This window comes from Chiloscyllium punctatum, chromosome 12, assembly GCF_047496795.1.
Source record: "Chiloscyllium punctatum isolate Juve2018m chromosome 12, sChiPun1.3, whole genome shotgun sequence".
Lineage (NCBI taxonomy): Eukaryota > Metazoa > Chordata > Chondrichthyes > Orectolobiformes > Hemiscylliidae > Chiloscyllium > Chiloscyllium punctatum.
Window position 1 is genome coordinate 85,950,236 of NC_092750.1, and position 14,313 is coordinate 85,964,548.

Below are 14,313 nucleotides of genomic sequence, written 5' to 3' on the forward strand. Positions count from 1 at the left end.
GATGTCTGTGCAGCCTTCCCTGGTATAAAGAGTCAGAGGGCAGGATTTACACAGAGCACATTCAAACCCAGAGAAATGGATTTTTTTTTCTGGATTTGTTTCGTCATTCATTTAAATGATTTGGATGTGAATAGAGGCCGTATAGTTAGTAAGTTTGCAGGTGACACCAAAATTGGAGGTTTAGATTAGATTAGATTACTTACAGTGTGGAAACAGGCCCTTCGGCCCAACAAGTCCACACCGCCCCGCCGAAGCGTACCCACCCATACCCCTACATCTACATCTAGACTTTACCTAACACTACGGGCAATTGAGCATGGCCAATTCACCTGACCTGCACATCTTTGGACTGTGGGAGGAAACCGGAGCACCCGGAGGAAACCCACGCAGACACAGGGAGAATGTGCAAACTCCACACAGTCAGTCGCCTGAGGTGGGAATTGAACCCGGGTCTCCGGCGCTGTGAGGTAGCAGTGCTAACCACTGTGCCACCGTGCCGCCCATTGTGGACAATGAAGGAGGTTATCTCAGAGTACAGTGGGATATTGATCAGATGGGCCAATGGGCTGAGAAGTGGCAAAAAGGATTTAATTTAGGTAGATTAGGTTAGGATATCTGGTTGGCATAGGTTGGACCGAAAAAAGTCTATTTCTGTGCTCGACATCTTTGACTGTGGGATCATAAAAGTGAACTCTCCTCTGGTACACCTCTGGGTTCTCTGATGTCCACTTGTTCAGTATCTAGCTTCCTCAGTGTCTCATGGGTATATTTTTGCTCTGTATGGTATTTTACTATTACTTTCACAGCTGTTTTGTAAATGAATTGAAAAATGTAGAGCTGGAAAAACACAGCGGGCCAGGCAGCATCCGAGGAGCAGGAGGATCAACGTTTTGGGCATAAGCCCTTCTTCAGGAATGTAAATGAATTGTCCACTGCTGCCCGGCTCCTGACCATATGCTGTTCCATTATCAGGTTATTTTTTCCACAATATCTTTGACAGTCAAGAATTCTTTTTTCCAATAAGCGAGTGCATTTTCCTTCAATTTTCTGACAGTCAAATTCTGCACCATTTTCATTCCCTGTAATTCATATTGCACTCCCTGAAACATCAACTGTGTATTTCTCCTTCCACAGAAACCAGTGATCAATGCCAAAGCCTTGTTGCCTGTGGAGAGGGTGATGTTTGACTTCCTTGTACTAATGCAGTTTGTGTGGTGAAGGTGCTCCCACAACGTGGTTGGGTAAGAGACATTACAGATTATTCACTCAGCGATATTGAAGAGTAGAAGATATCTGTACAAATCATCATGGTTTTAATTTCACAAAAATATTATTGAGAAGTTTTGACATAAGGCTACAGCTGGAGAATATTGTGTCCGGTGACCAAAACGATTGCCAAATAAGCAGTTTTTCAAGAATGCCTTAAAGGAAGAAAGTAGATCTTAGAGAGTCAGAGTGGGGATTCCAGACCATGTTCCCTTGGAGTCTATAGAAACAGTCACACAGGTGAACTCAAAAATAAACACATGATTGAGAGTCTGAACTAAAATGAGTTATTGAGATATGAAAGGGGGTGTGGTGCAGGGAGATAGGAATGATTACAGCCAGGAATTAATTCAAAGGTGCGAAAGTAAATTGTTGTTGCTTATAAATGGGAGTCTTTTGATTGATCAGCAAGTTTTGGTACAAGTGAGCACTTCGGCAGTAGAGTTTTCAATATTCTAGAGATTATTGGGAGGGTGAATGTGGGATGCTGGCCAGGAGTGGGTTTAGACAATGAAATCTAGATTAACAAAAGGAATGAATGAGAGTTTCAGCAAATGAGCTGAGACTGTGGTGAGGTCAGGTGATATCACTGAAGTCGAAATAGTGGTCTTGGAGGGGGTCTGGCCTGTCATCCTCACCTCATTCAGCTGTTTGTCAATTTGTGAATCAAGTCTGTAACAAGCTTGGGAACTGAGTGGCCCAGGCAGAACCCAAAATGGGCATCGCTGAGCAGGTTATTGCTGAGCAGTTGCTTGGCAGCACTGTTGATGACACCTTCCATCACCTCACTGCTGAGCGAGTGTGGACTGATGGAGGGGAATTGGCTGGGTTGGATCTGCCCTGTGTTGGATCTGCCCTGTGTTGTTGTGTTGGAACATCCCTGAGCAATGTTCCACAAAGTCGGTAGGTGCCAGTGCTGGAGCAGTACTTGCCTTGTTGGGCAGCAGGTTCTGGAGCACAGCCAACAGTATTATTGCCAGAATATTGGCAGGGCCCATACCTTTACACTGCTTATCCATTTCTTCATCTGATTGGAAATGAGTTTTCAGCCAAGTCGATTCATATCTGTGATGTGAGGGACCAATGGAGAAGGCTTGGCACTGCTGGCTGAAAATCGCTGCTAATGCTGTCCTCTTATCTGTTGCATGAATGTGTGAGACCCCTCCATCGGTCAGGGTGGGGATATCTGTGATGCTTCCTCCAGTGAGTTGTTTAATTGTCCATCACCATTCTTGACTAGGTGTGGCAGAACTGCAGAACTCCGATCTCATCTGTTGGTTATGGGATCACTTTGTTCTATTTGGTGTTGCTTGTGGTGTTTGGCATGCAGGTTTGGTCGCTGCACCAGGTTGGCACCTCAATTTTAGGTATGCCTTGTACTGCTCCTGACATGCCCTCCTGCATTCACCATTGAACCAGGGTTGATTCCCCTGGCTTGATGTTAATGGTTAAGTGGAGGATATCAGGCCATGAGATTTCAGATTGGGCTGGAGTACAGTTCTGCTGCTGTTGTTGGCCCACAGTGAGACAGAAGTTGCAGGGTCAAGAGGGCTGATTGTGTTGTATTTTCCAGTGCATTGGTAGATGTAATGTGGTCCATCCAGTTTCATTCCTTTGTTGAGACTGTGCAGTGATTAATACAATGAGTGACTTGATGGGCCACTGTCGGGTTTCTTTCCCTCAAGGACATTGTCAATGGCAGAAAAACATCCCCAATGGTTCCATGGCAAACAGTAGATTCTTCATGCCAGTTATTTTTTTTCTTGAATTCAGAGCCACCCTCTACCGATTTGGGATTCAAACCTGAAGTTCAGTTGTATATTTTAATATTCTTGATAAATGATAAATACGACAGGTTTGTTCACTTATTTTTAGAATCACTATCAAGGTTTTGTTTATTGTTTTGGAAATAAAAACACTGTCCATTACCCTGTTTCCTCCATCCTCCCCTCCAACAACAAGAGTGAGGAGCACATGGAGTTTCTCTGTCCATAACATTGAGACAATCCAATCAGCTGCCTCTGCTTCTTTCCTCCCTCTCCACTAGCCCACCGAGCCAAACTGCCTCACAAGGGTGCTCCTCATTTTAGTCCTAAACTTGCATTTCGAGTCCCTTGTCAAGCCTTATTAGAGGTCATCTTGACCATTTACCCTCGTGTAGCTAAATCATGGACATTCCAAAACTGTCTCATCCTCCTGCTTGTCACCGCCCTCCCTCCCTCCACCACGGTCACCTCCCCCCCCCCCCCTCCCCCCCCCCCCACTTGCAATTCACAGATATTGTTCCATGATCTGTCTGTCTGTCTTTTCTGGTTATGTCCTTCTCTCCCATTCTCCTAAAACCTAATATTTGACCTCACCATCGTTGGAAAATCCTGCTCCGTCTCCACTCTCCGTTTCCTTTCTGAATTCCTTGTATTTGGTGTCCCTCCAGGGTCTATCCTTGGTCCGTCCTGTTTCTGACCTACATACTGCCAGGAGATAACATCGCCCAAAAGCACTGTTAGGTTTCACATGTACACTGACAATGTCCAGCTCTCCCTCCCCATCATTCATCTCCATTACTCCACTATTACTCAGTTATCAAACTGCTTACCGCGCTTCGATTAGCTGCAATTCACTCCAATGATACACTGTCATTGTTAAACCCATTGCCTTCAGTTGCTATTCCAAATTCATTTCCCTTACTGCTGTGTCCCTCCCTCTCACTGGGAAGTGTCTGAGGCAGAACTACACTCTTCACAATATTGCTCTCATATCTGACCCCAAGGTGACCTTCTGATCAGACATCGACACAATCACAAACACCAGGAATTCCAATCTCTAAAACGTTGCTTATCTCCTTCTCACTCCAGCTCCATTGCTGCTGAAACCCTAACCTGTGTTGGTGTTGCCTTTAACTTGAGAAATCTGAAACAGAACCCTTGATTCCGCGACTGAACCAGAATCTGGTTCAAGACTCACCCGTAATGGGACACATCCTCTCCATATTTACCCTGTCAAACCTTGACAGAATCCTGTATGTTTCAAAGAGATCTCCTCTCATTCTTCCAAAGTCCAGTGAGTATATTCCCAACTTGTTCACCCTTTGCTTACAGGATAATCCCTTCAAAACAGGGATCATCCCAATGGATCTTCTCTGAAATGCCTCCAATAAACTGCTCTATTTCATGAACTAAAGTGACCAAATCTGTTCCCGTTACTCCAGATGTGGTCTCACTCGCCATTTGTTTAGTTGCCCTAAGGTATATACTCCAAACTCTTATATTGCAAACTCTTTGAAATAAGGGACAGCATTCCATTCCCCTTCCTGATTCCCTGTTGTAACTGTGTGCTCGCTTTCTGTTTCCTGCTCATTTTCCCCCAGTCCCTTTGTGATGCAGCTTTCTACAGTTTATCCCAAGTTATACTCTATTTGCCAACTTGTTGCCCAAGTTTCCTGTGAATATCTCTCTGTAAACTGTTTATAACCTTTTGGAACTTTCCTGTTAACCCTTTTCTAGGAGATTACCCCCTAATTATTCTAAACATGTACTGTGAGCACTGGGCAGTGGGAAGCATGCACAGTTGCTATCTTTCAGGGATACTCTGTTTAATGACTGGGAGGAGGTTGTTGCCCATTGGTCAGAATGGAGACATCTTGCCCATCAAGGTGCATGAGCCTTTCACACCCCACGTCTTATTGAGGAGGCACAGCGGCAGCACGGAAGGAAAGAAAAGGAAGCAAATCCTGCTCTCCATATCTCAATGAATCTTGGGATATTCTGTCCCATGTTCAGTCACATGAAGTCCCAAGGTGGAAACTCATAGAAACCCACATAGATTTGCCCTTGAAGAGCCTGCTGACCTCCACCAGGGGTAATGTGTACAGTCCTCCTGGGCCAGGAGGAAGGGATTGTATGAGTTTCAAACTTGAACTGACAGTGACGGATTTTATAAACTTGTATTATAGGCAGATATTCAGATGGTAATCTCAGTCATTGTAACGCCAAACTGACAGAATTACTCAATACATCAGGGCCTGGATATTCGTATTGTGTTCCAGATCAATACCATTTGCTGAATAAAAGTTCTCCCTTGAAACAAACCATCCTTTCAATAGATCTTCCCAAATCTTCAACATGTGTCCTGGAATCCTTGTATAATGAGCTGAAGGGTCTAAGGTTTATTATAATAATGCGTAACTTTTGTAAACCACTTTGTCACAGCTCCCCAAATTTCTTTTGCTACAAGGAGAACACCCCAAACTCCTGATTCCCCAATGTCTGTTTGCTCTCTATAAGGTACACATCAGGGTTGTGTTGGAACATTCTCCACTTGCCTGCACCAGTGCACCCCCCCTCCCCAACAATATTAAAGAAAGTGAACATCCTCCAGGATAAAGTACTGTACCCGAGTGATTTCCCATCCACCACCTTCAGCATTCCCTTTCCCCACCCTCGAGGCACAGTGGCATCACTGTGTAAAAGATCAAGTCAGCATTGTCCTCCCCGACCATAGGACTGCTCTCTCATGAGAGAGAGATGTCTGATAGTGGTTAACCTGAATATTACCACAGCGCAGGCAAGGGGAGAGTTTGAAAAGGAGAGTCCATTAATTGCGGATGGTTATTCTTGATGTGTATTAGCAACACACATGTCACGTGAACAATTAATGTTAAAAAAAGGCCCACAAATTCTGCAACTAAAATCCCCCATTCCTTGAACCATCCTGGTAAATCTGCTGTGCCCCCTGTCAGGGACCCTGCCATCCTTCACAATGTGTGGGCGATCTGTGGTTCGCACAGACCCAGCTGCTCTGTGTTCCTGTGGGTGATAGCATAGAGCAACAGTTGCATTAAACCTCACTGTCTGGAAGAGAGTGAGAGACAGAAATCCTGAAGGCATTTAAAATCTATTTCGGAACACACTTGCAAGGCCAAGGCTGACAGGTCTATGGGCTCTGTGCTGGAAAATGGGATTAAAATAGTTAGCTGGGAGATTTCTTTACAGCATAAATCCAATGGACCACAAACCGGTTTTTTCATGTAGACCACAAACGCGTAATATAGGAATATGACAAGCCACAATAGAAACCAGGTCAGAGAAGGTGATATTAGAATAGATGATACGTGATTAAATAATGTTTTTTGGAGGAAAAATGTGACAGAGGTTAAGCAGGACATTGTGGATCTCTGGGTGCATGAATCTGAAATAAAAATGGGTTATCCTGAAGGCTGGAATTAAAGAAAGGCACATCACAGAGATTTGAGAGGGTGGACAAGATTAAAGATAGAGAGTGTGTTGAGACTGGAGGAGATTAGAGCTTGGAGGATGTTGCAGAGATATTGAGATGTCTTTGATGCAGAGATAGTGGTAGTTCTGAGGCTAGAGAGGAATTACAGAGATAAGGATGAGTTGTTCGCTTTCCCAACCCGACCTCTTTACTGATAATGATTGTTTCTCTGTCCTCATCTGCCACATCCTCCATAGGCCTACGACAATGAGAGTACACAGACAGTATGTTCCTGTTAAGGCCAAGGCTGGGAGGCGTCGAGAATGCTGCATGACCTGAGAAATTGAGGCTGTGGTCAAGAAAATGAAGGAAGGATATGTCAGGTACAGACCGCACTGTGTTTGTGTGAATCCCTAGAGGACTGTAAGGGTAGTAGGAGTATACTCGCGGGAAACCAGGAGGCGAAAAAGGGGACATGAGATAGCTTTGGGAAAAAGGTTTAAGGAGAATCCAAAGAGATTCTACAAATACACTAAAGACAAAAGAATAACTAGGCAGAGAATAGCGACCCTCAAAGATCAACAAGACTGCCTATGGAACAACAGGAGGTGGGAGAGATTCTGTGAGTATTTCATGTCAGTTTTTACTGAAAGGGGATATAGAAGTTAGAGAAGTTGGAGAAATAAATAGTGATAACTTGGCAAGTGTACATATTACAGAGGAGGAGGTACTGGATGTCTTAAAATGCATAAAGATGGATAAATCCCTGGAATCTGATCAGGTGTATCCCAGAACTTTGTGGGTAATTAGAGAAGCTTTTGCTGGGCCCCTCGCTGCGATATTTGTATCATCGATCGCCACAGGTGAGGTGCTGGAGGATTGGTGCCATTATTTGAGAAAGGTGGTAAGGGAAAGCCAGGGAACTATAGACCGGTGAGCCTGAAGTCAGTGGCACAGAAGTTGTTGGAAGGGATTCTTAGGGACAGGATTTACATGTCATTGCAAAAGCAAGAAAATATTAGGGAGAGTCAGCATAGCTTTGTGCATTGAAATCAGTACCTTGGACTTGAGAAAGACACAAGGTTTCACATAAAACACTGGTTAGCAGGTTCAATACCATAGAATTCTGGCGGAACTAGCTGTTTGGATATGGAATTGGCTGGAAGGTCAAAGAGTCATAGATGGACAGCACAGAAACAGAGACCCGTCGGTCCAACCAGTACATGCTGATCAGATATCCCAATGTAATCTAGTCCCCCCGGTCAGCACCCGGCCCATATCCTTCCTATTCATATCCACATGAAGATGCCTTTTAAATGTTGCAATCATAATGGCCTCCACCACTTCCTCTGACAGCTCATTCCATACACGTCCCACCCTCTGTGTGAAAACATTGTCTCTTAAGTCTCTTTAAAGTCTTTCCCCTCATATCATAAACCTATCCCCTCTTGTGCTGGGATCCCCCACGCCAGGGAAAAGACTTTGTCTATTTATCCTATCCATGCACCTCATGTTTCTATACACATCGATAAGATCACCTCTCAGCCTCCGACGCTGCAGGGAATACAGCCCCAATCTATTCAACCCCCAGCCTAGCTCAAATCCTTCAACCCTGGCAAAGTTCTTGTAAATCTTTTCTGAACCCTTTCAAGTTTCACAACATCCTTCCAATAGGAGGGAGACCAGATTTGTACACAACGTTCCAAAAGTGGCCTAACCAATGTCCTGTGCAGCCACAACATGACCTCACAACTCCTGTACTCAATACTTTGTCCGATAAAGGAAAGCATACCAAATGCCGCCTTCATTATCCTATCTACCTGCACTCCAAGGTCTCTTTGTTCAGTAACACTCAGCAGGTCCTTTCCATTAAGTGTATAAGTCCTGCTAAGATTTGAGTTTCCAAAATGCCAATCCTCAGCCCATTCACCCATCTGATCAAGATCCCACTGTACACTACACCTCCAGTTTTGGTGTCATCTCACTAACTATACCTCTGATGTTCACATCCAAGTCATTGATATAAATGATGAAAGGTAGTGAATCCAGCAGTGATCCTTGTAACAGTCCACTAGTCACAGGCCTCCAGTCTGAAGAGCCAGTTCTGTATCCAAATGGTTAGTTCTCCCTGTATGCCATGAGCTCTAACCTTGCTGAGAAGTCAGTGTCATAGTGGAGGGTACTTTTTGGACTGGAAGCCTGTGATGACCAATATGCTGTCAGGCTGTGTACTGGGTCCACTGCTTTTTGCCATTTATATAAATGATTTCTATGTGAATATAGGAGCTATGGTTAGTAGGTTTACAATAGACACCAAAATTGGAGGTGCAGTGGACAGCAAAGTTACCCGAGAGTACAATGAGACTCCAATTAAATGGGCTGAGGAGTGGCAGATGCAGTTTAATTTAAATAAATATGAGGTTCTGCATTTTGGAAAAGCAAATCAAGGCAGGACTTCTACACTTAATGGAAAGGTCCTGGTGAGTGTTGCTGAACAAAGAGATCTTGGAGTGCAGGTTCATAGTTCCTTGAAAGTGGAGTCATTGATAGGCAGGGTACTGAAGAAAGTGTTTGGTGTACTTGCCTTTATTGGTCAGTGCATTGAGTACAGGAGTTGTGACGTCATTTTGCGGCTGTACAGGACATTCATTCAGCCACTTCTGGAATTCTGTTTTCAGTCCTGGTCTCCCTGCTATCGGAATGATATTGTTAAACTTGAAAGGATTTAGAAATAATGCAAAGACGTTGCCAGGGTTGAGGGATTGAGCTATAGGGAGAGGCTGAATAGACTGAGGCTGATTTCACTGGAGAATCAGATGCTGAGAGGTGACCATAGAGGTTGATAAAATCGTGAGGGACATGGATAGGGTAAACAGCCAGGGTCTTATTCCTGTTTAGGTCAGTCCAAAACTAGAAAGCACAGGCATGAGGGAAAAGACTGAAAAGGGATATTAGGGGTAAAGTTTCAAGCTGAACATGGTACGTGTATGGAATGAGCTGCCAGAGAAAGTGTGGAGGCTGGTACAGTTACAATATTTAAAAGGCATCTCATTGGATATGTGATTGGGAAAGGTTTAGAAGGCTATGGGCCAACTGTTGGCATATGGGCCGAGATCAATTTAGGATATCTAGTCAGCATGGACAAGTTGGACTGAAGGGTCTGTTTCTGTGCTGTACATCTCTATGACACTAATAAATTAAAATTAAGATTTAGCAGAAGGTCAGACAATTCTCCTTGGAGCTGAGAAGGTTAAGCAGTGATTTTGACCAGGAGTTGATTTGTTTCCAGGGTATTTCATTTACAGAGAGACAGAGTGAGAAATTTTTAACGTCACAATTTTTAGTAACTATTTTCAGGTAACTGGCAAATAATGCAGGTTAAAAATGTGAAGATTATTTTACTCACTAAGTTCTGAGCATCTGGAACAGTTTGACCAAGAGCTGGATGCAGATTCAGTAGTTATTGTCAAAACAAATTTGAAATTTAACTTTTTTAAGGAAGGATTTGGAGGGCTATGTCCAAATGGGAGGTGAGTTGGGATAGATTGGCATCATCTCCAGAGGGAGAGAGTACAGCCCCAATGGGCTGAATAGCCCCCAGCCCCTGTCCTCTGTGATACTGACGCATTCACTGTGAATGATGAAGCTCATCACAGGGCAGAGCCGTAGAGATGTACACCATGAAAATAAACCCTTTGGTTAAACTGGGCCATGCTGACCAGATATCCCAACCTAATCTTGTCCCATTTGCCAACACTTGGCACATATCACTCTACACCCTTCCTATTCATATACCCATCCAGATGCCAAATGGTTTAATTGTACCAACATCCTCCACTTCCCGACAGAAAATTCCATACATGCACCAACCTCAGTGGGGGAAAAAAATTGCCCCTCAGATCCATTTTAAATTCTTCCCCTCTCACCTTAAACCTATGCCCCCTCATTCTGGACTCCCCGACCCCAGGGATATGACCTTGTCTATTTATCCTACCCATTGCCCCTCATGGTTTTATAAACCTCTATGAGGTCACCCCTCAGCCTCTGATGCACCTGGGAGGATCCCACCACTCGGGTCACAATGGGGCCTGGCTGATTGACACAGCTTCAGACCAATAGGAGAGTTGGCATGATCCTCCAGCCAATGGGAGTGAATGAGGGGTGGGTCCAGCAGGCCAACACATGACCATCAGCTTTGCAGACGCAGTGTCACTGTGAGGGGGGACTGAATATGAAGGAGTGGGAGAGACGGCAGATACTGGGAGAGAGATGGAGTTAGTGTGGACTGGGAAGGTTGATAAACACTGTTTCAGTCTGCTGGACCTGAACTAGATACTCCGGGTAAATTAGAACCACAAGAACTCTTGATGCTGTAAATCACACACAACCAGAAGGTACTGGAAAAGCTCAACAGATCTGGCAGCATCTGTGAAAAGAAATCATTTCGCATTTTCGATCCAGTGACGCTTCCTCAGGAGCTGATGTTACTGAGAAAAAAAATGTCCGTTTTTATACAGAAGGTAGGGGTTAAGGAGTAAATGATCGGTGGGGATAGAGTCCAAAGAGAGAGAGAGGAGCAGTTGGACAAAGGAGTGGATAACGATCTGACGGGGGGAGGATGAATAGCTGTTTATGGGGACTGTTAGTGGCTAACCATAGGTAATGTGTAATGACAGGCTACGTAATAACAAGGCCTGGTATGTGGGGTAGGGGGCAAAGACACTAGGACGTGGGAGAGTTCAGGACTTAAAATTATTGAATTTGATGTTGAAGCCAGAGAGTTGAAGGGTCCCCAAGTGGGAGATTAGGTGTTGTTCTTCCAGCTTGTGTTAAAGTGTGGCGCTGGAAAAGCACAGCAGGTCAGGCAGCATGCAAGGAGCAGGAGAATTGACATATTGGGCATGTCAGCATTTCATCAGAAATGTGGGTGGTGGAATATGGCTGAGAGATAAATAGGGAGGGGTGTTTGGGGTTGGGCGAAGGGAGCTAGGGAGGCAATAGGTGGTTGTAGATGGAGGGTAGAATGGACAATTGGAAAGGAAGAATATCAGGTGGGGCTGTTCAAGAGGGTCTTGCCGAGTTGGAGGGTTGAATCGGAGATAAGTTGGGGGAGAGGAGATGAGGAAACCTTGATGCCGTGTGGTTGAAAGTTCCCAAGGTGGAAGATGAGGTGTTCTTCCTCCAGGTGTCGGGTGGCTCGGATTTGTGGGATGGAGGACTTGCATGTCCTTGGCAGCATGGTGGCGGAGGGGGTGGGCGGTAGCCGAAATGGTCAGCTACAGAGCGGTGGGGTTGGCTGGTGTATGTGTCCCAGAAATGTTCCCTGAAATACTCCACAATTTGGCGTCCTGAGAGCAAGGGACACAATAGGTGAGGTGTTTGGGTGGGCAGGGAATTCTCTGCTGGATGTGGGAGGATACAGTGGTGCCTTGGATGGAGGTGAGGGGAAGGTGTAGGTACAGGTTTTCCACCTCTTGCAGTGGCAAGCGAAGGTGCCTGGAGTGGAGGGTGGGTTGGTGGGGAGTGTGGATCTAACGTGGAAGTCACGGAAGGTATGATCTCTGTGGAAATGAAAGGGATGGGGAGGGAAATATATCTCAGGGGGTTGGATCTGATGGTGGAAAGAGCAGAGGATGATGCGTTGTATCTGGGTGGAAGGTGAGGATGGTGGGATTCCATCTTTGTTGCATTTGGAGGGGTGGGGTTCAAGGGCAGTGGTGTGGGAAGTGAAGGAGATACACTGGAGGGCATTGTTGACCACATGTGCGGGGACATTTGCAGTCCTTGAAATAGGAAGCCATTTGGTATGTTCTGAAGTGTTCTTCCAGCATGCATCAAGCTTCACTGGAACACTGCAGTAAGCATGAGACAGAGATGTTGGACAGGGAACAGTCTTGTGTGTTAAAGAGCAGGCAACTGGAAGCTCAAGGTCTTTTTTGCAGACACAATGTAGATCATCAGCCGCCACTTTCACCACCGCCACTGAGATGCTAGAAGGTTCTTGTCTCCTCCATTAACAGCTTTCCAACTCCCCACTCCTTTATCTTTCCAAATGTTCCTGTGTCTCTTTGGGCTCTGTCTCCACCTATGAGTTACTCTTTAACCCCTATCTCCTGTAGTCTAAAGATCTATAGGTTAGGTGAATTGGCCCAGCTAAGTTTCCTGTAGGGTTCAGGGATGTGCATTAGTCCGGGTAAACGGTGAGTAATAGAGTAGGAGAATGGGTCTGGGTGGGATAAACTTCGGAGGGTGAGTGTGGAATTGTTGGGCCAAAGGGCCTGTTTCCTGAAGGGATTCTAATTTTCCCAGCTGTCATCGGTTCTGAGGAAGGGTCACTGGACCCGTGATGACCCATGGTGTGTGCAGGAGGCAGAAAGGAGAAAGGGGAAAATGGCAGCAGAAACCGGATGAAATGTATCAGTGTAGACTGGGAGGGTGTAGTTACACTCTGTGCAGGTAGTTAGTTTGAATTAGAAACTCTTGGTCCCACGTTTGCAGCAAAGGGGAAGATGGCTTGGGCCTCAGGCAGTGAGAGGACCTGGGTTATGGCCACCATCTTTATTTGGGGCAAGGTACAGCAAGGAGCATGAATGTGTCCTCTTCCTGGGTGGGGGCGGGGTGATTTGAAGAGGAGCATTTACACATCAAACACATACCAAGAGAAGTGTTTACCTTCACTATTCATCTTGCACTGACTGTGATCTTTGTTTTGTGAATTCAGTTTATAGGATATTAATTCAGAATAATTGAGACTGGGATCTCATTAAACAAGTTTCTACAGTCAGCGGAGTCATCAGGATCTGAATATCATTGGCATTTAACTGTGGAACGAGAAAAGTCTGTCTGTTCTGTCTGTGGGAAAATATCTTCAATATTTTTGTCAAACCAAAAGCAGAAAGATGTTCAAGTTCATGATTGGATAACCCTTGGGGTATGTGTTCAATTCTTGGCCCTGCAGCTGTGGAAGGGGGTATTGGCCTGAGAGAGGGCACAGATTTATCCAAATTACACCTCGTCGTTTTGCAGGAGCTGTCAGATTTTGTCTTAATCATCCACTTTATGATGTTAATCTGTAAACTCCCTACTTCCAATTCTCTGCAAATTTCTCATTGAAATTCCTTGTGGACTCAAATTCCAGCACCATTTCAGGTGGAACGTTCCAGATTCTGACAACTGTCTGTTCATTCAGAAACTGCTGAAGTCCATTATGACTCTGGGGTTACAAAGGGCTGAATTGAAAGATGCAATGCTGGTCCTGAGCTCCCATTGAGATGCATTGGAACAGTACAGGAGGCTGAGGGCAGTGTAGGTGTGAGCAGACAATGAAAATGACAGGGCTGCACTGTGAGTGCTGCTTGGCTCAATGAGAGTGTTTTGGAGTTGGATGTAAATAGTGAGGTGAGACAGGGAGAAGGTGAAGCTGAAACTCCGTTTTAGTTCAGGCCTTTCAGAAATTCACAGTCCCAATGGGAATAGCCAATTTGTCAGTGATACCTGCGGAGTATTTAAGTTTTTAAAGTATGACATATCAGCTTAAGTAAAGATGTTTTTTTGGTATTATAATGGACATGTTTGAAGTGAAGGAAGGTTACTCACTCATTTAAATTCTCTTAATGGGAATAACTAGATGAATGTCGAGAGACGTTATGACAGGAGCCCTCAGACCCGTGGTGTGCTCTTCTTGCACAATGTGGGAAATAAGGGCTGCTTCCAGTGTCCCTGACGGCTATTTGTGCAGGAAGGGTTCCCATCTGCAGCTACTGGGAAACTGCTTTTCAGAGCTGGAGCTGAAAGTGGACTCACTGTGGAGCATCTGCAATACTGAGAATGTTA

The 14,313-nt window shown here is 45.0% G+C and overlaps 1 long non-coding RNA gene across 1 annotated transcript in view; it reads left to right on the forward strand.

Moving 5' to 3' along the window:
- The first annotated feature begins 1,205 nt into the window (after window positions 1-1,205).
- The window catches only part of LOC140483954 (uncharacterized), a 29,499-nt gene continuing 16,391 nt past the window's right edge, over window positions 1,206-14,313 (forward strand). The window contains exons 1-2 of the long non-coding RNA XR_011962089.1: window positions 1,206-1,241; window positions 6,738-6,863. This is a non-coding gene — a long non-coding RNA (uncharacterized lncRNA). The remainder of the gene's footprint in view (window positions 1,242-6,737; window positions 6,864-14,313) is intronic.